The 16,350-nt window shown below is 53.9% G+C and overlaps 41 non-coding genes across 41 annotated transcripts; 8 read left to right on the top strand and 33 right to left on the bottom strand.

The window, feature by feature from the left end:
* Window positions 1–15: 15 nt before the first annotated feature.
* On the bottom strand, window positions 16–87 carry Trnae-uuc (transfer RNA glutamic acid (anticodon UUC)). Its single transcript has one exon. It is a non-coding gene; the product is annotated as a tRNA-Glu (tRNA).
* A 305-nt stretch (window positions 88–392) lies between these two features.
* On the bottom strand, window positions 393–465 carry Trnam-cau (transfer RNA methionine (anticodon CAU)). The gene has a single exon. It is a non-coding gene; the product is annotated as a tRNA-Met (tRNA).
* A 160-nt stretch (window positions 466–625) lies between these two features.
* On the bottom strand, window positions 626–696 carry Trnag-gcc (transfer RNA glycine (anticodon GCC)). The gene has a single exon. It is a non-coding gene; the product is annotated as a tRNA-Gly (tRNA).
* A 361-nt stretch (window positions 697–1,057) lies between these two features.
* Window positions 1,058–1,129, top strand: Trnag-ucc (transfer RNA glycine (anticodon UCC)). The gene has a single exon. It is a non-coding gene; the product is annotated as a tRNA-Gly (tRNA).
* Window positions 1,130–1,712: 583 nt separating this feature from the next.
* On the bottom strand, window positions 1,713–1,786 carry Trnai-aau (transfer RNA isoleucine (anticodon AAU)). Its single transcript has one exon. It is a non-coding gene; the product is annotated as a tRNA-Ile (tRNA).
* A 576-nt stretch (window positions 1,787–2,362) lies between these two features.
* On the bottom strand, window positions 2,363–2,435 carry Trnam-cau (transfer RNA methionine (anticodon CAU)). The gene has a single exon. It is a non-coding gene; the product is annotated as a tRNA-Met (tRNA).
* Window positions 2,436–2,595: 160 nt separating this feature from the next.
* On the bottom strand, window positions 2,596–2,666 carry Trnag-gcc (transfer RNA glycine (anticodon GCC)). The gene has a single exon. It is a non-coding gene; the product is annotated as a tRNA-Gly (tRNA).
* Window positions 2,667–3,028: 362 nt separating this feature from the next.
* Window positions 3,029–3,100, top strand: Trnag-ucc (transfer RNA glycine (anticodon UCC)). Its single transcript has one exon. It is a non-coding gene; the product is annotated as a tRNA-Gly (tRNA).
* A 582-nt stretch (window positions 3,101–3,682) lies between these two features.
* On the bottom strand, window positions 3,683–3,756 carry Trnai-aau (transfer RNA isoleucine (anticodon AAU)). The gene has a single exon. It is a non-coding gene; the product is annotated as a tRNA-Ile (tRNA).
* A 199-nt stretch (window positions 3,757–3,955) lies between these two features.
* Trnae-uuc (transfer RNA glutamic acid (anticodon UUC)) lies at window positions 3,956–4,027 on the bottom strand. Its single transcript has one exon. It is a non-coding gene; the product is annotated as a tRNA-Glu (tRNA).
* A 305-nt stretch (window positions 4,028–4,332) lies between these two features.
* Window positions 4,333–4,405, bottom strand: Trnam-cau (transfer RNA methionine (anticodon CAU)). Its single transcript has one exon. It is a non-coding gene; the product is annotated as a tRNA-Met (tRNA).
* Window positions 4,406–4,565: 160 nt separating this feature from the next.
* On the bottom strand, window positions 4,566–4,636 carry Trnag-gcc (transfer RNA glycine (anticodon GCC)). Its single transcript has one exon. It is a non-coding gene; the product is annotated as a tRNA-Gly (tRNA).
* Window positions 4,637–4,998: 362 nt separating this feature from the next.
* Trnag-ucc (transfer RNA glycine (anticodon UCC)) lies at window positions 4,999–5,070 on the top strand. Its single transcript has one exon. It is a non-coding gene; the product is annotated as a tRNA-Gly (tRNA).
* Window positions 5,071–5,655: 585 nt separating this feature from the next.
* On the bottom strand, window positions 5,656–5,730 carry Trnai-aau (transfer RNA isoleucine (anticodon AAU)). The gene has a single exon. It is a non-coding gene; the product is annotated as a tRNA-Ile (tRNA).
* Window positions 5,731–5,930: 200 nt separating this feature from the next.
* Window positions 5,931–6,002, bottom strand: Trnae-uuc (transfer RNA glutamic acid (anticodon UUC)). The gene has a single exon. It is a non-coding gene; the product is annotated as a tRNA-Glu (tRNA).
* Window positions 6,003–6,307: 305 nt separating this feature from the next.
* Trnam-cau (transfer RNA methionine (anticodon CAU)) lies at window positions 6,308–6,380 on the bottom strand. The gene has a single exon. It is a non-coding gene; the product is annotated as a tRNA-Met (tRNA).
* A 162-nt stretch (window positions 6,381–6,542) lies between these two features.
* Window positions 6,543–6,613, bottom strand: Trnag-gcc (transfer RNA glycine (anticodon GCC)). Its single transcript has one exon. It is a non-coding gene; the product is annotated as a tRNA-Gly (tRNA).
* A 361-nt stretch (window positions 6,614–6,974) lies between these two features.
* Trnag-ucc (transfer RNA glycine (anticodon UCC)) lies at window positions 6,975–7,046 on the top strand. The gene has a single exon. It is a non-coding gene; the product is annotated as a tRNA-Gly (tRNA).
* A 583-nt stretch (window positions 7,047–7,629) lies between these two features.
* Trnai-aau (transfer RNA isoleucine (anticodon AAU)) lies at window positions 7,630–7,703 on the bottom strand. Its single transcript has one exon. It is a non-coding gene; the product is annotated as a tRNA-Ile (tRNA).
* A 199-nt stretch (window positions 7,704–7,902) lies between these two features.
* On the bottom strand, window positions 7,903–7,974 carry Trnae-uuc (transfer RNA glutamic acid (anticodon UUC)). The gene has a single exon. It is a non-coding gene; the product is annotated as a tRNA-Glu (tRNA).
* Window positions 7,975–8,279: 305 nt separating this feature from the next.
* Trnam-cau (transfer RNA methionine (anticodon CAU)) lies at window positions 8,280–8,352 on the bottom strand. The gene has a single exon. It is a non-coding gene; the product is annotated as a tRNA-Met (tRNA).
* Window positions 8,353–8,512: 160 nt separating this feature from the next.
* Trnag-gcc (transfer RNA glycine (anticodon GCC)) lies at window positions 8,513–8,583 on the bottom strand. Its single transcript has one exon. It is a non-coding gene; the product is annotated as a tRNA-Gly (tRNA).
* Window positions 8,584–8,944: 361 nt separating this feature from the next.
* On the top strand, window positions 8,945–9,016 carry Trnag-ucc (transfer RNA glycine (anticodon UCC)). Its single transcript has one exon. It is a non-coding gene; the product is annotated as a tRNA-Gly (tRNA).
* Window positions 9,017–9,599: 583 nt separating this feature from the next.
* Trnai-aau (transfer RNA isoleucine (anticodon AAU)) lies at window positions 9,600–9,673 on the bottom strand. The gene has a single exon. It is a non-coding gene; the product is annotated as a tRNA-Ile (tRNA).
* A 199-nt stretch (window positions 9,674–9,872) lies between these two features.
* On the bottom strand, window positions 9,873–9,944 carry Trnae-uuc (transfer RNA glutamic acid (anticodon UUC)). The gene has a single exon. It is a non-coding gene; the product is annotated as a tRNA-Glu (tRNA).
* A 305-nt stretch (window positions 9,945–10,249) lies between these two features.
* Trnam-cau (transfer RNA methionine (anticodon CAU)) lies at window positions 10,250–10,322 on the bottom strand. The gene has a single exon. It is a non-coding gene; the product is annotated as a tRNA-Met (tRNA).
* Window positions 10,323–10,482: 160 nt separating this feature from the next.
* Trnag-gcc (transfer RNA glycine (anticodon GCC)) lies at window positions 10,483–10,553 on the bottom strand. Its single transcript has one exon. It is a non-coding gene; the product is annotated as a tRNA-Gly (tRNA).
* A 361-nt stretch (window positions 10,554–10,914) lies between these two features.
* On the top strand, window positions 10,915–10,986 carry Trnag-ucc (transfer RNA glycine (anticodon UCC)). Its single transcript has one exon. It is a non-coding gene; the product is annotated as a tRNA-Gly (tRNA).
* A 583-nt stretch (window positions 10,987–11,569) lies between these two features.
* Window positions 11,570–11,643, bottom strand: Trnai-aau (transfer RNA isoleucine (anticodon AAU)). Its single transcript has one exon. It is a non-coding gene; the product is annotated as a tRNA-Ile (tRNA).
* A 199-nt stretch (window positions 11,644–11,842) lies between these two features.
* Trnae-uuc (transfer RNA glutamic acid (anticodon UUC)) lies at window positions 11,843–11,914 on the bottom strand. The gene has a single exon. It is a non-coding gene; the product is annotated as a tRNA-Glu (tRNA).
* A 305-nt stretch (window positions 11,915–12,219) lies between these two features.
* On the bottom strand, window positions 12,220–12,292 carry Trnam-cau (transfer RNA methionine (anticodon CAU)). Its single transcript has one exon. It is a non-coding gene; the product is annotated as a tRNA-Met (tRNA).
* Window positions 12,293–12,452: 160 nt separating this feature from the next.
* Window positions 12,453–12,523, bottom strand: Trnag-gcc (transfer RNA glycine (anticodon GCC)). Its single transcript has one exon. It is a non-coding gene; the product is annotated as a tRNA-Gly (tRNA).
* A 361-nt stretch (window positions 12,524–12,884) lies between these two features.
* On the top strand, window positions 12,885–12,956 carry Trnag-ucc (transfer RNA glycine (anticodon UCC)). Its single transcript has one exon. It is a non-coding gene; the product is annotated as a tRNA-Gly (tRNA).
* A 583-nt stretch (window positions 12,957–13,539) lies between these two features.
* On the bottom strand, window positions 13,540–13,613 carry Trnai-aau (transfer RNA isoleucine (anticodon AAU)). Its single transcript has one exon. It is a non-coding gene; the product is annotated as a tRNA-Ile (tRNA).
* Window positions 13,614–13,812: 199 nt separating this feature from the next.
* On the bottom strand, window positions 13,813–13,884 carry Trnae-uuc (transfer RNA glutamic acid (anticodon UUC)). The gene has a single exon. It is a non-coding gene; the product is annotated as a tRNA-Glu (tRNA).
* Window positions 13,885–14,189: 305 nt separating this feature from the next.
* Window positions 14,190–14,262, bottom strand: Trnam-cau (transfer RNA methionine (anticodon CAU)). The gene has a single exon. It is a non-coding gene; the product is annotated as a tRNA-Met (tRNA).
* Window positions 14,263–14,422: 160 nt separating this feature from the next.
* On the bottom strand, window positions 14,423–14,493 carry Trnag-gcc (transfer RNA glycine (anticodon GCC)). The gene has a single exon. It is a non-coding gene; the product is annotated as a tRNA-Gly (tRNA).
* A 361-nt stretch (window positions 14,494–14,854) lies between these two features.
* Window positions 14,855–14,926, top strand: Trnag-ucc (transfer RNA glycine (anticodon UCC)). Its single transcript has one exon. It is a non-coding gene; the product is annotated as a tRNA-Gly (tRNA).
* A 583-nt stretch (window positions 14,927–15,509) lies between these two features.
* Window positions 15,510–15,583, bottom strand: Trnai-aau (transfer RNA isoleucine (anticodon AAU)). Its single transcript has one exon. It is a non-coding gene; the product is annotated as a tRNA-Ile (tRNA).
* Window positions 15,584–15,782: 199 nt separating this feature from the next.
* Trnae-uuc (transfer RNA glutamic acid (anticodon UUC)) lies at window positions 15,783–15,854 on the bottom strand. The gene has a single exon. It is a non-coding gene; the product is annotated as a tRNA-Glu (tRNA).
* A 305-nt stretch (window positions 15,855–16,159) lies between these two features.
* Trnam-cau (transfer RNA methionine (anticodon CAU)) lies at window positions 16,160–16,232 on the bottom strand. Its single transcript has one exon. It is a non-coding gene; the product is annotated as a tRNA-Met (tRNA).
* Window positions 16,233–16,350: the final 118 nt, after the last annotated feature.

Here is a 16,350-nt window from a genome sequence, read left to right as displayed (position 1 = left end):
TGGAAAAAAATTACGTTCCGGTACCGGGAATCGAACCCGGGCCTCCTGGGTGAAAGCCAGGTATCCTAGCCACTAGACCACACCGGATGTGGCCGTTCCATTGGACCGTTCGTACGGTCGCTTGTCGCATTTCGTGTCGAGTGCCACGTCGGCGCCCTTCTCTCTTTGCGAGCATCTTTGCACATACTGACTGGCAAGGCGCGCACCTCAAACGTCGCAGAGCAATGCTTTTGGCTTCATGCTGTGCTGGAAGAAGAGGAAAAGGGAAGCTGTAAGTAGCAATAAGAGGAAGTAAACATTTTCCCGCTGAAGCGTTGAAACGTTGTGGATAACAAACAAGAAATACGATGGCGCCCTAGCAACAGCACCACCATCAGTCACAGAAAATTAAATGCCCCGGGTGAGGATCGAACTCACGACCTTAAGATTATGAGACTTACGCGCTGCCTACTGCGCTACCGAGGCACGGGTGAACCGTTTCTCCTGGAAACTGGGTAAGTTGCGTACCCAATATTAGACGTAGAAACACTGTACTTCCTGGATAACGTGTTCTGTTGCTACACGTTCATTGCCGGCCCAGTTGATTGCGGTGTTGCGGCAGCATTATCGCGGGAAAGCAAAATGATGCATCGGCCGGGAATCGAACCCGGGCCGCCCGCGTGGCAGGCGAGCATTCTACCACTGAACCACCGATGCTCGGGCCAGCGGTAACTTGACGCTGCTTCCCGAGCAGATGTCTCAAGGGAAAGTGGGGCTGCCGTCAAGCGCCGTAGCATTCTGTGCAGAAGACGCTGCAGACGCTGAATCCTGCACTGCACTGCACTGCACTGCACGGCACTGCTTAAAAATGCCTCCAGAACGCGGTCCTCTGCGTACTGTTGCGTCGCCGGCGCCGACTCTTGCCAAAGGATGCGAAATGTGCGCGGATACGCTGTCCGAATGCGTCTGGATGTGCTCCCCTAGCCTACCTCGAAATGCGCCTGCCAGGTACGATCACCTTCGGCCGCTGCCGACAGGCGGGAAGCCGACACAGCGCGGAGGCGGGGCGCTCGCTTGTGCGGTGGTGGTGTAATGGTCAGCATAGTTGCCTTCCAAGCAGTTGATCCGGGTTCGATTCCCGGCCACCGCAGCAGGCTTTTAATTTCGCGTATGAGTACTTTTGCCGCGCGCTCTTAAATTATTGTTTTTTTCCCCCCTCTTACTCGCTGCATACCAGCCCTTAGTGTGTCTCGACTTGTCTCGACTTTGCTCAGCTGACGCGAGAGCTGACGCTCTCAAATCGGCCTATATCAAAACGACAAGCACGATAAACGACTGAGAGAGGGGAGGAGAGGCGAGGCGATGGACACACAGCACGCCCCTTCATTTCACGGTGGCGTCTCCCTCACCGAATCGGGCTGTAGCTCCGAAAAGAAAAATAGGAAGTAAAACTGCCAATAGTACACTGTGTTCCCACGCGCTCACCCGCCCAAGTACTGACAAGGGCCAAAGTTGTTACGCATCGGCAATCAGACATTTTCTTTCATTTTCTCTTCATCGGTTGAGAACCAGTGTATTCAAAATATTATGCCCATTGCCGAGTGAATGCTGTAGCGCTTCCCGACAAGTCGGGTTCGGATCCTCTGTCAACTTCCACGCATGGTGATGATCTTTTGGTCATCACACTCGCCAGCTGAAATCGGCGCTGCCTTTTCGTAGTAGTAAAAGAGTAGTGGCCCGTGGGGGGATCGAACCCGCGACCTTCGCGTTATTAGCACGACGCTCTAACCAACTGAGCTAACGGGCCTCGGCAGATGCAGTTGCTCAGCCCTAAACTGGAAACGGCTGGCATGAAGCCATACACCATTTCTATGGTCGTCGTGTGTCTGCTTCCCTAGTCTATATTCTGCTGACGGTCACGAAACAGTAGCTATATTGCGAGCAGGACGGGAAACGGCCGCTCGGGACAGCTCAAACTTGTCACGATTCGTGTGGAAAAAAATTACGTTCCGGTACCGGGAATCGAACCCGGGCCTCCTGGTGAAAGCCAGGTATCCTAGCCACTAGACCACACCGGATGTGGCCGTTCCATTGGACCGTTCGTACGGTCGCTTGTCGCATTTCGTGTCGAGTGCCACGTCGGCGCCCTTCTCTCTTTGCGAGCATCTTTGCACATACTGACTGGCAAGGCGCGCACCTCAAACGTCGCAGAGCAATGCTTTTGGCTTCATGCTGTGCTGGAAGAAGAGGAAAAGGGAAGCTGTAAGTAGCAATAAGAGGAAGTAAACATTTTCCCGCTGAAGCGTTGAAACGTTGTGGATAACAAACAAGAAATACGTTGGCGCCCTAGCAACAGCACCACCATCAGTCACAGAAAATTAAATGCCCCGGGTGAGGATCGAACTCACGACCTTAAGATTATGAGACTTACGCGCTGCCTACTGCGCTACCGAGGCACGGGTGAACCGTTTCTCCTGGAAACTGGGTAAGTTGCGTACCCAATATTAGACGTAGAAACACTGTACTTCCTGGATAACGTGTTCTGTTGCTACACGTTCATTGCCGGCCCAGTTGATTGCGGTGTTGCGGCAGCATTATCGCGGGAAAGCAAAATGATGCATCGGCCGGGAATCGAACCCGGGCCGCCCGCGTGGCAGGCGAGCATTCTACCACTGAACCACCGATGCTCGGGCCAGCGGTAACTTGACGCTGCTTCCCGAGCAGATGTCTCAAGGGAAAGTGGGGCTGCCGTCAAGCGCCGTAGCATTCTGTGCAGAAGACGCTGCAGACGCTGAATCCTGCACTGCACTGCACTGCACTGCACGGCACTGCTTAAAAATGCCTCCAGAACGCGGTCCTCTGCGTACTGTTGCGTCGCCGGGCGCCGACTCTTGCCAAAGGATGCGAAATGTGCGCGGATACGCTGTCCGAATGCGTCTGGATGTGCTCCCCTAGCCTACCTCGAAATGCGCCTGCCAGGTACGATCACCTTCGGCCGCTGCCGACAGGCGGGAAGCCGACACAGCGCGGAGGCGGGGCGCTCGCTTGTGCGGTGGTGGTGTAATGGTCAGCATAGTTGCCTTCCAAGCAGTTGATCCGGGTTCGATTCCCGGCCACCGCAGCAGGCTTTAATTTCGCGTATGAGTACTTTTGCCGCGCGCTCTTAAATTATTGTTTTTTTCCCCCCTCTTACTCGCTGCATACCAGCCCTTAGTGTGTCTCGACTTGTCTCGACTTTGCTCAGCTGACGCGAGAGCTGACGCTCTCAAATCGGCCTATATCAAAACGACAAGCACGATAAACGACTGAGAGAGGGGAGGAGAGGCGAGGCGATGGACACACAGCACGCCCCTTCATTTCACGGTGGCGTCTCCCTCACCGAATCGGGCTGTAGCTCCGAAAAGAAAAATAGGAAGTAAAACTGCCAATAGTACACTGTGTTCCCACGCGCTCACCCGCCCAAGTACTGACAAGGGCCAAAGTTGTTACGCATCGGCAATCAGACATTTTCTTTCATTTTCTCTTCATCGGTTGAGAACCAGTGTATTCAAAATATTATGCCCATTGCCGAGTGAATGCTGTAGCGCTTCCCGACAAGTCGGGTTCGGATCCTCTGTCAACTTCCACGCATGGTGATGATCTTTTGGTCATCACACTCGCCAGCTGAAATCGGCGCTGCCTTTTCGTAGTAGTAAAAGAGTAGTGGCCCGTGGGGGGATCGAACCCGCGACCTTCGCGTTATTAGCACGACGCTCTAACCAACTGAGCTAACGGGCCTCGGCAGATGCAGTTGCTCAGCCCTAAACTGGAAACGGCTGGCATGAAGCCATACACCATTTCTATGGTCGTCGTGTGTCTGCTTCCCTAGTCTATATTCTGCTGACGGTCACGAAACAGTAGCTATATTGCGAGCAGGACGGGAAACGGCCGCTCGGACAGCTCAAACTTGTCACGATTCGTGTGGAAAAAAATTACGTTCCGGTACCGGGAATCGAACCCGGGCCTCCTGGGTGAAAGCCAGGTATCCTAGCCACTAGACCACACCGGATGTGGCCGTTCCATTGGACCGTTCGTACGGTCGCTTGTCGCATTTCGTGTCGAGTGCCACGTCGGCGCCCTTCTCTCTTTGCGAGCATCTTTGCACATACTGACTGGCAAGGCGCGCACCTCAAACGTCGCAGAGCAATGCTTTTGGCTTCATGCTGTGCTGGAAGAAGAGGAAAAGGGAAGCTGTAAGTAGCAATAAGAGGAAGTAAACATTTTCCCGCTGAAGCGTTGAAACGTTGTGGATAACAAACAAGAAATACGATGGCGCCCTAGCAACAGCACCACCATCAGTCACAGAAAATTAAATGCCCCGGGTGAGGATCGAACTCACGACCTTAAGATTATGAGACTTACGCGCTGCCTACTGCGCTACCGAGGCACGGGTGAACCGTTTCTCCTGGAAACTGGGTAAGTTGCGTACCCAATATTAGACGTAGAAACACTGTACTTCCTGGATAACGTGTTCTGTTGCTACACGTTCATTGCCGGCCCAGTTGATTGCGGTGTTGCGGCAGCATTATCGCGGGAAAGCAAAATGATGCATCGGCCGGGAATCGAACCCGGGCCGCCCGCGTGGCAGGCGAGCATTCTACCACTGAACCACCGATGCTCGGGCCAGCGGTAACTTGACGCTGCTTCCCGAGCAGATGTCTCAAGGGAAAGTGGGGCTGCCGTCAAGCGCCGTAGCATTCTGTGCAGAAGACGCTGCAGACGCTGAATCCTGCACTGCACTGCACTGCACTGCACGGCACTGCTTTAAAAATGCCTCCAGAACGCGGTCCTCTGCGTACTGTTGCGTCGCCGGCGCCGACTCTTGCCAAAGGATGCGAAATGTGCGCGGATACGCTGTCCGAATGCGTCTGGATGTGCTCCCCTAGCCTACCTCGAAATGCGCCTGCCAGGTACGATCACCTTCGGCCGCTGCCGACAGGCGGGAAGCCGACACAGCGCGGAGGCGGGGCGCTCGCTTGTGCGGTGGTGGTGTAATGGTCAGCATAGTTGCCTTCCAAGCAGTTGATCCGGGTTCGATTCCCGGCCACCGCAGCAGGCTTTTAATTTCGCGTATGAGTACTTTTGCCGCGCGCTCTTAAATTATTGTTTTTTTTCCCCCCTCTTACTCGCTGCATACCAGCCCTTAGTGTGTCTCGACCTTGTCTCGACTTTGCTCAGCTGACGCGAGAGCTGACGCTCTCAAATCGGCCTATATCAAAACGACAAGCACGATAAACGACTGAGAGAGGGGAGGAGAGGCGAGGCGATGGACACACAGCACGCCCCTTCATTTCACGGTGGCGTCTCCCTCACCGAATCGGGCTGTAGCTCCGAAAAGAAAAATAGGAAGTAAAACTGCCAATAGTACACTGTGTTCCCACGCGCTCACCCGCCCAAGTACTGACAAGGGCCAAAGTTGTTACGCATCGGCAATCAGACATTTTCTTTCATTTTCTCTTCATCGGTTGAGAACCAGTGTATTCAAAATATTATGCCCATTGCCGAGTGAATGCTGTAGCGCTTCCCGACAAGTCGGGTTCGGATCCTCTGTCAACTTCCACGCATGGTGATGATCTTTTGGTCATCACACTCGCCAGCTGAAATCGGCGCTGCCTTTTCGTAGTAGTAAAAGAGTAGTGGCCCGTGGGGGGATCGAAACCCGCGACCTTCGCGTTATTAGCACGACGCTCTAACCAACTGAGCTAACGGGCCTCGGCAGATGCAGTTGCTCAGCCCTAAACTGGAAACGGCTGGCATGAAGCCATACACCATTTCTATGGTCGTCGTGTGTCTGCTTCCCTAGTCTATATTCTGCTGACGGTCACGAAACAGTAGCTATATTGCGAGCAGGACGGGAAACGGCCGCTCGGACAGCTCAAACTTGTCACGATTCGTGTGGAAAAAAAATTACGTTCCGGTACCGGGAATCGAACCCGGGCCTCCTGGGTGAAAGCCAGGTATCCTAGCCACTAGACCACACCGGATGTGGCCGTTCCATTGGACCGTTCGTACGGTCGCTTGTCGCATTTCGTGTCGAGTGCCACGTCGGCGCCCTTCTCTCTTTGCGAGCATCTTTGCACATACTGACTGGCAAGGCGCGCACCTCAAACGTCGCAGAGCAATGCTTTTGGCTTCATGCTGTGCTGGAAGAAGAGGAAAAGGGAAGCTGTAAGTAGCAATAAGAGGAAGTAAACATTTTCCCGCTGAAGCGTTGAAACGTTGTGGATAACAAACAAGAAATACGATGGCGCCCTAGCAACAGCACCACCATCAGTCACAGAAAATTAAATGCCCCGGGTGAGGATCGAACTCACGACCTTAAGATTATGAGACTTACGCGCTGCCTACTGCGCTACCGAGGCCACGGGTGAACCGTTTCTCCTGGAAACTGGGTAAGTTGCGTACCCAATATTAGACGTAGAAAACACTGTACTTCCTGGATAACGTGTTCTGTTGCTACACGTTCATTGCCGGCCCAGTTGATTGCGGTGTTGCGGCAGCATTATCGCGGGAAAGCAAAATGATGCATCGGCCGGGAATCGAACCCGGGCCGCCCGCGTGGCAGGCGAGCATTCTACCACTGAACCACCGATGCTCGGGCCAGCGGTAACTTGACGCTGCTTCCCGAGCAGATGTCTCAAGGGAAAGTGGGGCTGCCGTCAAGCGCCGTAGCATTCTGTGCAGAAGACGCTGCAGACGCTGAATCCTGCACTGCACTGCACTGCACTGCACGGCACTGCTTAAAAATGCCTCCAGAACGCGGTCCTCTGCGTACTGTTGCGTCGCCGGCGCCGACTCTTGCCAAAGGATGCGAAATGTGCGCGGATACGCTGTCCGAATGCGTCTGGATGTGCTCCCCTAGCCTACCTCGAAATGCGCCTGCCAGGTACGATCACCTTCGGCCGCTGCCGACAGGCGGGAAGCCGACACAGCGCGGAGGCGGGGCGCTCGCTTGTGCGGTGGTGGTGTAATGGTCAGCATAGTTGCCTTCCAAGCAGTTGATCCGGGTTCGATTCCCGGCCACCGCAGCAGGCTTTTAATTTCGCGTATGAGTACTTTTGCCGCGCGCTCTTAAATTATTGTTTTTTTCCCCCCTCTTACTCGCTGCATACCAGCCCTTAGTGTGTCTCGACTTGTCTCGACTTTGCTCAGCTGACGCGAGAGCTGACGCTCTCAAATCGGCCTATATCAAAACGACAAGCACGATAAACGACTGAGAGAGGGGAGGAGAGGCGAGGCGATGGACACACAGCACGCCCCTTCATTTCACGGTGGCGTCTCCCTCACCGAATCGGGCTGTAGCTCCGAAAAGAAAAATAGGAAGTAAAACTGCCAATAGTACACTGTGTTCCCACGCGCTCACCCGCCCAAGTACTGACAAGGGCCAAAGTTGTTACGCATCGGCAATCAGACATTTTCTTTCATTTTCTCTTCATCGGTTGAGAACCAGTGTATTCAAAATATTATGCCCATTGCCGAGTGAATGCTGTAGCGCTTCCCGACAAGTCGGGTTCGGATCCTCTGTCAACTTCCACGCATGGTGATGATCTTTTGGTCATCACACTCGCCAGCTGAAATCGGCGCTGCCTTTTCGTAGTAGTAAAAGAGTAGTGGCCCGTGGGGGGATCGAACCCGCGACCTTCGCGTTATTAGCACGACGCTCTAACCAACTGAGCTAACGGGCCTCGGCAGATGCAGTTGCTCAGCCCTAAACTGGAAACGGCTGGCATGAAGCCATACACCATTTCTATGGTCGTCGTGTGTCTGCTTCCCTAGTCTATATTCTGCTGACGGTCACGAAACAGTAGCTATATTGCGAGCAGGACGGGAAACGGCCGCTCGGACAGCTCAAACTTGTCACGATTCGTGTGGAAAAAAATTACGTTCCGGTACCGGGAATCGAACCCGGGCCTCCTGGGTGAAAGCCAGGTATCCTAGCCACTAGACCACACCGGATGTGGCCGTTCCATTGGACCGTTCGTACGGTCGCTTGTCGCATTTCGTGTCGAGTGCCACGTCGGCGCCCTTCTCTCTTTGCGAGCATCTTTGCACATACTGACTGGCAAGGCGCGCACCTCAAACGTCGCAGAGCAATGCTTTTGGCTTCATGCTGTGCTGGAAGAAGAGGAAAAGGGAAGCTGTAAGTAGCAATAAGAGGAAGTAAACATTTTCCCGCTGAAGCGTTGAAACGTTGTGGATAACAAACAAGAAATACGATGGCGCCCTAGCAACAGCACCACCATCAGTCACAGAAAATTAAATGCCCCGGGTGAGGATCGAACTCACGACCTTAAGATTATGAGACTTACGCGCTGCCTACTGCGCTACCGAGGCACGGGTGAACCGTTTCTCCTGGAAACTGGGTAAGTTGCGTACCCAATATTAGACGTAGAAACACTGTACTTCCTGGATAACGTGTTCTGTTGCTACACGTTCATTGCCGGCCCAGTTGATTGCGGTGTTGCGGCAGCATTATCGCGGGAAAGCAAAATGATGCATCGGCCGGGAATCGAACCCGGGCCGCCCGCGTGGCAGGCGAGCATTCTACCACTGAACCACCGATGCTCGGGCCAGCGGTAACTTGACGCTGCTTCCCGAGCAGATGTCTCAAGGGAAAGTGGGGCTGCCGTCAAGCGCCGTAGCATTCTGTGCAGAAGACGCTGCAGACGCTGAATCCTGCACTGCACTGCACTGCACTGCACGGCACTGCTTAAAAATGCCTCCAGAACGCGGTCCTCTGCGTACTGTTGCGTCGCCGGCGCCGACTCTTGCCAAAGGATGCGAAATGTGCGCGGATACGCTGTCCGAATGCGTCTGGATGTGCTCCCCTAGCCTACCTCGAAATGCGCCTGCCAGGTACGATCACCTTCGGCCGCTGCCGACAGGCGGGAAGCCGACACAGCGCGGAGGCGGGGCGCTCGCTTGTGCGGTGGTGGTGTAATGGTCAGCATAGTTGCCTTCCAAGCAGTTGATCCGGGTTCGATTCCCGGCCACCGCAGCAGGCTTTTAATTTCGCGTATGAGTACTTTTGCCGCGCGCTCTTAAATTATTGTTTTTTTCCCCCCTCTTACTCGCTGCATACCAGCCCTTAGTGTGTCTCGACTTGTCTCGACTTTGCTCAGCTGACGCGAGAGCTGACGCTCTCAAATCGGCCTATATCAAAACGACAAGCACGATAAACGACTGAGAGAGGGGAGGAGAGGCGAGGCGATGGACACACAGCACGCCCCTTCATTTCACGGTGGCGTCTCCCTCACCGAATCGGGCTGTAGCTCCGAAAAGAAAAATAGGAAGTAAAACTGCCAATAGTACACTGTGTTCCCACGCGCTCACCCGCCCAAGTACTGACAAGGGCCAAAGTTGTTACGCATCGGCAATCAGACATTTTCTTTCATTTTCTCTTCATCGGTTGAGAACCAGTGTATTCAAAATATTATGCCCATTGCCGAGTGAATGCTGTAGCGCTTCCCGACAAGTCGGGTTCGGATCCTCTGTCAACTTCCACGCATGGTGATGATCTTTTGGTCATCACACTCGCCAGCTGAAATCGGCGCTGCCTTTTCGTAGTAGTAAAAGAGTAGTGGCCCGTGGGGGGATCGAACCCGCGACCTTCGCGTTATTAGCACGACGCTCTAACCAACTGAGCTAACGGGCCTCGGCAGATGCAGTTGCTCAGCCCTAAACTGGAAACGGCTGGCATGAAGCCATACACCATTTCTATGGTCGTCGTGTGTCTGCTTCCCTAGTCTATATTCTGCTGACGGTCACGAAACAGTAGCTATATTGCGAGCAGGACGGGAAACGGCCGCTCGGACAGCTCAAACTTGTCACGATTCGTGTGGAAAAAAATTACGTTCCGGTACCGGGAATCGAACCCGGGCCTCCTGGGTGAAAGCCAGGTATCCTAGCCACTAGACCACACCGGATGTGGCCGTTCCATTGGACCGTTCGTACGGTCGCTTGTCGCATTTCGTGTCGAGTGCCACGTCGGCGCCCTTCTCTCTTTGCGAGCATCTTTGCACATACTGACTGGCAAGGCGCGCACCTCAAACGTCGCAGAGCAATGCTTTTGGCTTCATGCTGTGCTGGAAGAAGAGGAAAAGGGAAGCTGTAAGTAGCAATAAGAGGAAGTAAACATTTTCCCGCTGAAGCGTTGAAACGTTGTGGATAACAAACAAGAAATACGTTGGCGCCCTAGCAACAGCACCACCATCAGTCACAGAAAATTAAATGCCCCGGGTGAGGATCGAACTCACGACCTTAAGATTATGAGACTTACGCGCTGCCTACTGCGCTACCGAGGCACGGGTGAACCGTTTCTCCTGGAAACTGGGTAAGTTGCGTACCCAATATTAGACGTAGAAACACTGTACTTCCTGGATAACGTGTTCTGTTGCTACACGTTCATTGCCGGCCCAGTTGATTGCGGTGTTGCGGCAGCATTATCGCGGGAAAGCAAAATGATGCATCGGCCGGGAATCGAACCCGGGCCGCCCGCGTGGCAGGCGAGCATTCTACCACTGAACCACCGATGCTCGGGCCAGCGGTAACTTGACGCTGCTTCCCGAGCAGATGTCTCAAGGGAAAGTGGGGCTGCCGTCAAGCGCCGTAGCATTCTGTGCAGAAGACGCTGCAGACGCTGAATCCTGCACTGCACTGCACTGCACTGCACGGCACTGCTTAAAAATGCCTCCAGAACGCGGTCCTCTGCGTACTGTTGCGTCGCCGGCGCCGACTCTTGCCAAAGGATGCGAAATGTGCGCGGATACGCTGTCCGAATGCGTCTGGATGTGCTCCCCTAGCCTACCTCGAAATGCGCCTGCCAGGTACGATCACCTTCGGCCGCTGCCGACAGGCGGGAAGCCGACACAGCGCGGAGGCGGGGCGCTCGCTTGTGCGGTGGTGGTGTAATGGTCAGCATAGTTGCCTTCCAAGCAGTTGATCCGGGTTCGATTCCCGGCCACCGCAGCAGGCTTTTAATTTCGCGTATGAGTACTTTTGCCGCGCGCTCTTAAATTATTGTTTTTTTCCCCCCTCTTACTCGCTGCATACCAGCCCTTAGTGTGTCTCGACTTGTCTCGACTTTGCTCAGCTGACGCGAGAGCTGACGCTCTCAAATCGGCCTATATCAAAACGACAAGCACGATAAACGACTGAGAGAGGGGAGGAGAGGCGAGGCGATGGACACACAGCACGCCCCTTCATTTCACGGTGGCGTCTCCCTCACCGAATCGGGCTGTAGCTCCGAAAAGAAAAATAGGAAGTAAAACTGCCAATAGTACACTGTGTTCCCACGCGCTCACCCGCCCAAGTACTGACAAGGGCCAAAGTTGTTACGCATCGGCAATCAGACATTTTCTTTCATTTTCTCTTCATCGGTTGAGAACCAGTGTATTCAAAATATTATGCCCATTGCCGAGTGAATGCTGTAGCGCTTCCCGACAAGTCGGGTTCGGATCCTCTGTCAACTTCCACGCATGGTGATGATCTTTTGGTCATCACACTCGCCAGCTGAAATCGGCGCTGCCTTTTCGTAGTAGTAAAAGAGTAGTGGCCCGTGGGGGGATCGAACCCGCGACCTTCGCGTTATTAGCACGACGCTCTAACCAACTGAGCTAACGGGCCTCGGCAGATGCAGTTGCTCAGCCCTAAACTGGAAACGGCTGGCATGAAGCCATACACCATTTCTATGGTCGTCGTGTGTCTGCTTCCCTAGTCTATATTCTGCTGACGGTCACGAAACAGTAGCTATATTGCGAGCAGGACGGGAAACGGCCGCTCGGACAGCTCAAACTTGTCACGATTCGTGTGGAAAAAAATTACGTTCCGGTACCGGGAATCGAACCCGGGCCTCCTGGGTGAAAGCCAGGTATCCTAGCCACTAGACCACACCGGATGTGGCCGTTCCATTGGACCGTTCGTACGGTCGCTTGTCGCATTTCGTGTCGAGTGCCACGTCGGCGCCCTTCTCTCTTTGCGAGCATCTTTGCACATACTGACTGGCAAGGCGCGCACCTCAAACGTCGCAGAGCAATGCTTTTGGCTTCATGCTGTGCTGGAAGAAGAGGAAAAGGGAAGCTGTAAGTAGCAATAAGAGGAAGTAAACATTTTCCCGCTGAAGCGTTGAAACGTTGTGGATAACAAACAAGAAATACGATGGCGCCCTAGCAACAGCACCACCATCAGTCACAGAAAATTAAATGCCCCGGGTGAGGATCGAACTCACGACCTTAAGATTATGAGACTTACGCGCTGCCTACTGCGCTACCGAGGCACGGGTGAACCGTTTCTCCTGGAAACTGGGTAAGTTGCGTACCCAATATTAGACGTAGAAACACTGTACTTCCTGGATAACGTGTTCTGTTGCTACACGTTCATTGCCGGCCCAGTTGATTGCGGTGTTGCGGCAGCATTATCGCGGGAAAGCAAAATGATGCATCGGCCGGGAATCGAACCCGGGCCGCCCGCGTGGCAGGCGAGCATTCTACCACTGAACCACCGATGCTCGGGCCAGCGGTAACTTGACGCTGCTTCCCGAGCAGATGTCTCAAGGGAAAGTGGGGCTGCCGTCAAGCGCCGTAGCATTCTGTGCAGAAGACGCTGCAGACGCTGAATCCTGCACTGCACTGCACTGCACTGCACGGCACTGCTTAAAAATGCCTCCAGAACGCGGTCCTCTGCGTACTGTTGCGTCGCCGGCGCCGACTCTTGCCAAAGGATGCGAAATGTGCGCGGATACGCTGTCCGAATGCGTCTGGATGTGCTCCCCTAGCCTACCTCGAAATGCGCCTGCCAGGTACGATCACCTTCGGCCGCTGCCGACAGGCGGGAAGCCGACACAGCGCGGAGGCGGGGCGCTCGCTTGTGCGGTGGTGGTGTAATGGTCAGCATAGTTGCCTTCCAAGCAGTTGATCCGGGTTCGATTCCCGGCCACCGCAGCAGGCTTTTAATTTCGCGTATGAGTACTTTTGCCGCGCGCTCTTAAATTATTGTTTTTTTCCCCCCTCTTACTCGCTGCATACCAGCCCTTAGTGTGTCTCGACTTGTCTCGACTTTGCTCAGCTGACGCGAGAGCTGACGCTCTCAAATCGGCCTATATCAAAACGACAAGCACGATAAACGACTGAGAGAGGGGAGGAGAGGCGAGGCGATGGACACACAGCACGCCCCTTCATTTCACGGTGGCGTCTCCCTCACCGAATCGGGCTGTAGCTCCGAAAAGAAAAATAGGAAGTAAAACTGCCAATAGTACACTGTGTTCCCACGCGCTCACCCGCCCAAGTACTGACAAGGGCCAAAGTTGTTACGCATCGGCAATCAGACATTTTCTTTCATTTTCTCTTCATCGGTTGAGAACCAGTGTATTCAAAATATTATGCCCATTGCCGAGTGAATGCTGTAGCGCTTCCCGACAAGTCGGGTTCGGATCCTCTGTCAACTTCCACGCATGGTGATGATCTTTTGGTCATCACACTCGCCAGCTGAAATCGGCGCTGCCTTTTCGTAGTAGTAAAAGAGTAGTGGCCCGTGGGGGGATCGAACCCGCGACCTTCGCGTTATTAGCACGACGCTCTAACCAACTGAGCTAACGGGCCTCGGCAGATGCAGTTGCTCAGCCCTAAACTGGAAACGGCTGGCATGAAGCCATACACCATTTCTATGGTCGTCGTGTGTCTGCTTCCCTAGTCTATATTCTGCTGACGGTCACGAAACAGTAGCTATATTGCGAGCAGGACGGGAAACGGCCGCTCGGACAGCTCAAACTTGTCACGATTCGTGTGGAAAAAAATTACGTTCCGGTACCGGGAATCGAACCCGGGCCTCCTGGGTGAAAGCCAGGTATCCTAGCCACTAGACCACACCGGATGTGGCCGTTCCATTGGACCGTTCGTACGGTCGCTTGTCGCATTTCGTGTCGAGTGCCACGTCGGCGCCCTTCTCTCTTTGCGAGCATCTTTGCACATACTGACTGGCAAGGCGCGCACCTCAAACGTCGCAGAGCAATGCTTTTGGCTTCATGCTGTGCTGGAAGAAGAGGAAAAGGGAAGCTGTAAGTAGCAATAAGAGGAAGTAAACATTTTCCCGCTGAAGCGTTGAAACGTTGTGGATAACAAACAAGAAATACGTTGGCGCCCTAGCAACAGCACCACCATCAGTCACAGAAAATTAAATGCCCCGGGTGAGGATCGAACTCACGACCTTAAGATTATGAGACTTACGCGCTGCCTACTGCGCTACCGAGGCACGGGTGAACCGTTTCTCCTGGAAACTGGGTAAGTTGCGTACCCAATATTAGACGTAGAAACACTGTACTTCCTGGATAACGTGTTCTGTTGCTACACGTTCATTGCCGGCCCAGTTGATTGCGGTGTTGCGGCAGCATTATCGCGGGAAAGCAAAATGATGCATCGGCCGGGAATCGAACCCGGGCCGCCCGCGTGGCAGGCGAGCATTCTACCACTGAACCACCGATGCTCGGGCCAGCGGTAACTTGACGCTGCTTCCCGAGCAGATGTCTCAAGGGAAAGTGGGGCTGCCGTCAAGCGCCGTAGCATTCTGTGCAGAAGACGCTGCAGACGCTGAATCCTGCACTGCACTGCACTGCACTGCACGGCACTGCTTAAAAATGCCTCCAGAACGCGGTCCTCTGCGTACTGTTGCGTCGCCGGCGCCGACTCTTGCCAAAGGATGCGAAATGTGCGCGGATACGCTGTCCGAATGCGTCTGGATGTGCTCCCCTAGCCTACCTCGAAATGCGCCTGCCAGGTACGATCACCTTCGGCCGCTGCCGACAGGCGGGAAGCCGACACAGCGCGGAGGCGGGGCGCTCGCTTGTGCGGTGGTGGTGTAATGGTCAGCATAGTTGCCTTCCAAGCAGTTGATCCGGGTTCGATTCCCGGCCACCGCAGCAGGCTTTTAATTTCGCGTATGAGTACTTTTGCCGCGCGCTCTTAAATTATTGTTTTTTTCCCCCCTCTTACTCGCTGCATACCAGCCCTTAGTGTGTCTCGACTTGTCTCGACTTTGCTCAGCTGACGCGAGAGCTGACGCTCTCAAATCGGCCTATATCAAAACGACAAGCACGATAAACGACTGAGAGAGGGGAGGAGAGGCGAGGCGATGGACACACAGCACGCCCCTTCATTTCACGGTGGCGTCTCCCTCACCGAATCGGGCTGTAGCTCCGAAAAGAAAAATAGGAAGTAAAACTGCCAATAGTACACTGTGTTCCCACGCGCTCACCCGCCCAAGTACTGACAAGGGCCAAAGTTGTTACGCATCGGCAATCAGACATTTTCTTTCATTTTCTCTTCATCGGTTGAGAACCAGTGTATTCAAAATATTATGCCCATTGCCGAGTGAATGCTGTAGCGCTTCCCGACAAGTCGGGTTCGGATCCTCTGTCAACTTCCACGCATGGTGATGATCTTTTGGTCATCACACTCGCCAGCTGAAATCGGCGCTGCCTTTTCGTAGTAGTAAAAGAGTAGTGGCCCGTGGGGGGATCGAACCCGCGACCTTCGCGTTATTAGCACGACGCTCTAACCAACTGAGCTAACGGGCCTCGGCAGATGCAGTTGCTCAGCCCTAAACTGGAAACGGCTGGCATGAAGCCATACACCATTTCTATGGTCGTCGTGTGTCTGCTTCCCTAGTCTATATTCTGCTGACGGTCACGAAACAGTAGCTATATTGCGAGCAGGACGGGAAACGGCCGCTCGGACAGCTCAAACTTGTCACGATTCGTGTGGAAAAAAATTACGTTCCGGTACCGGGAATCGAACCCGGGCCTCCTGGGTGAAAGCCAGGTATCCTAGCCACTAGACCACACCGGATGTGGCCGTTCCACTGGACCGTTCGTACGGTCGCTTGTCGCATTTCGTGTCGAGTGCCACGTCGGCGCCCTTCTCTCTTTGCGAGCATCTTTGCACATACTGACTGGCAAGGCGCGCACCTCAAACGTCGCAGAGCAATGCTTTTGGCTTCATGCTGTGCTGGAAGAAGAGGAAAAGGGAAGCTGTAAGTAGCAATAAGAGGAAGTAAACATTTTCCCGCTGAAGCGTTGAAACGTTGTGGATAACAAACAAGAAATACGTTGGCGCCCTAGCAACAGCACCACCATCAGTCACAGAAAATTAAATGCCCCGGGTGAGGATCGAACTCACGACCTTAAGATTATGAGACTTACGCGCTGCCTACTGCGCTACCGAGGCACGGGTGAACCGTTTCTCCTGGAAACTGGGTAAGTTGCGTACCCAATATTAGACGTAGAAACACTGTTCTTCCTGGATAACGTGTTCTGTTGCTACACGTTCATTGCCGGCCCAGTTG

Source organism: Schistocerca cancellata, unplaced genomic scaffold (assembly GCF_023864275.1).
Source record: "Schistocerca cancellata isolate TAMUIC-IGC-003103 unplaced genomic scaffold, iqSchCanc2.1 HiC_scaffold_320, whole genome shotgun sequence".
Taxonomy (NCBI): Eukaryota; Metazoa; Arthropoda; class Insecta; order Orthoptera; family Acrididae; genus Schistocerca; species Schistocerca cancellata.
Note: the sequence above shows the minus strand (reverse complement) of the source record. Positions and strands in the feature narration are given on the sequence as shown.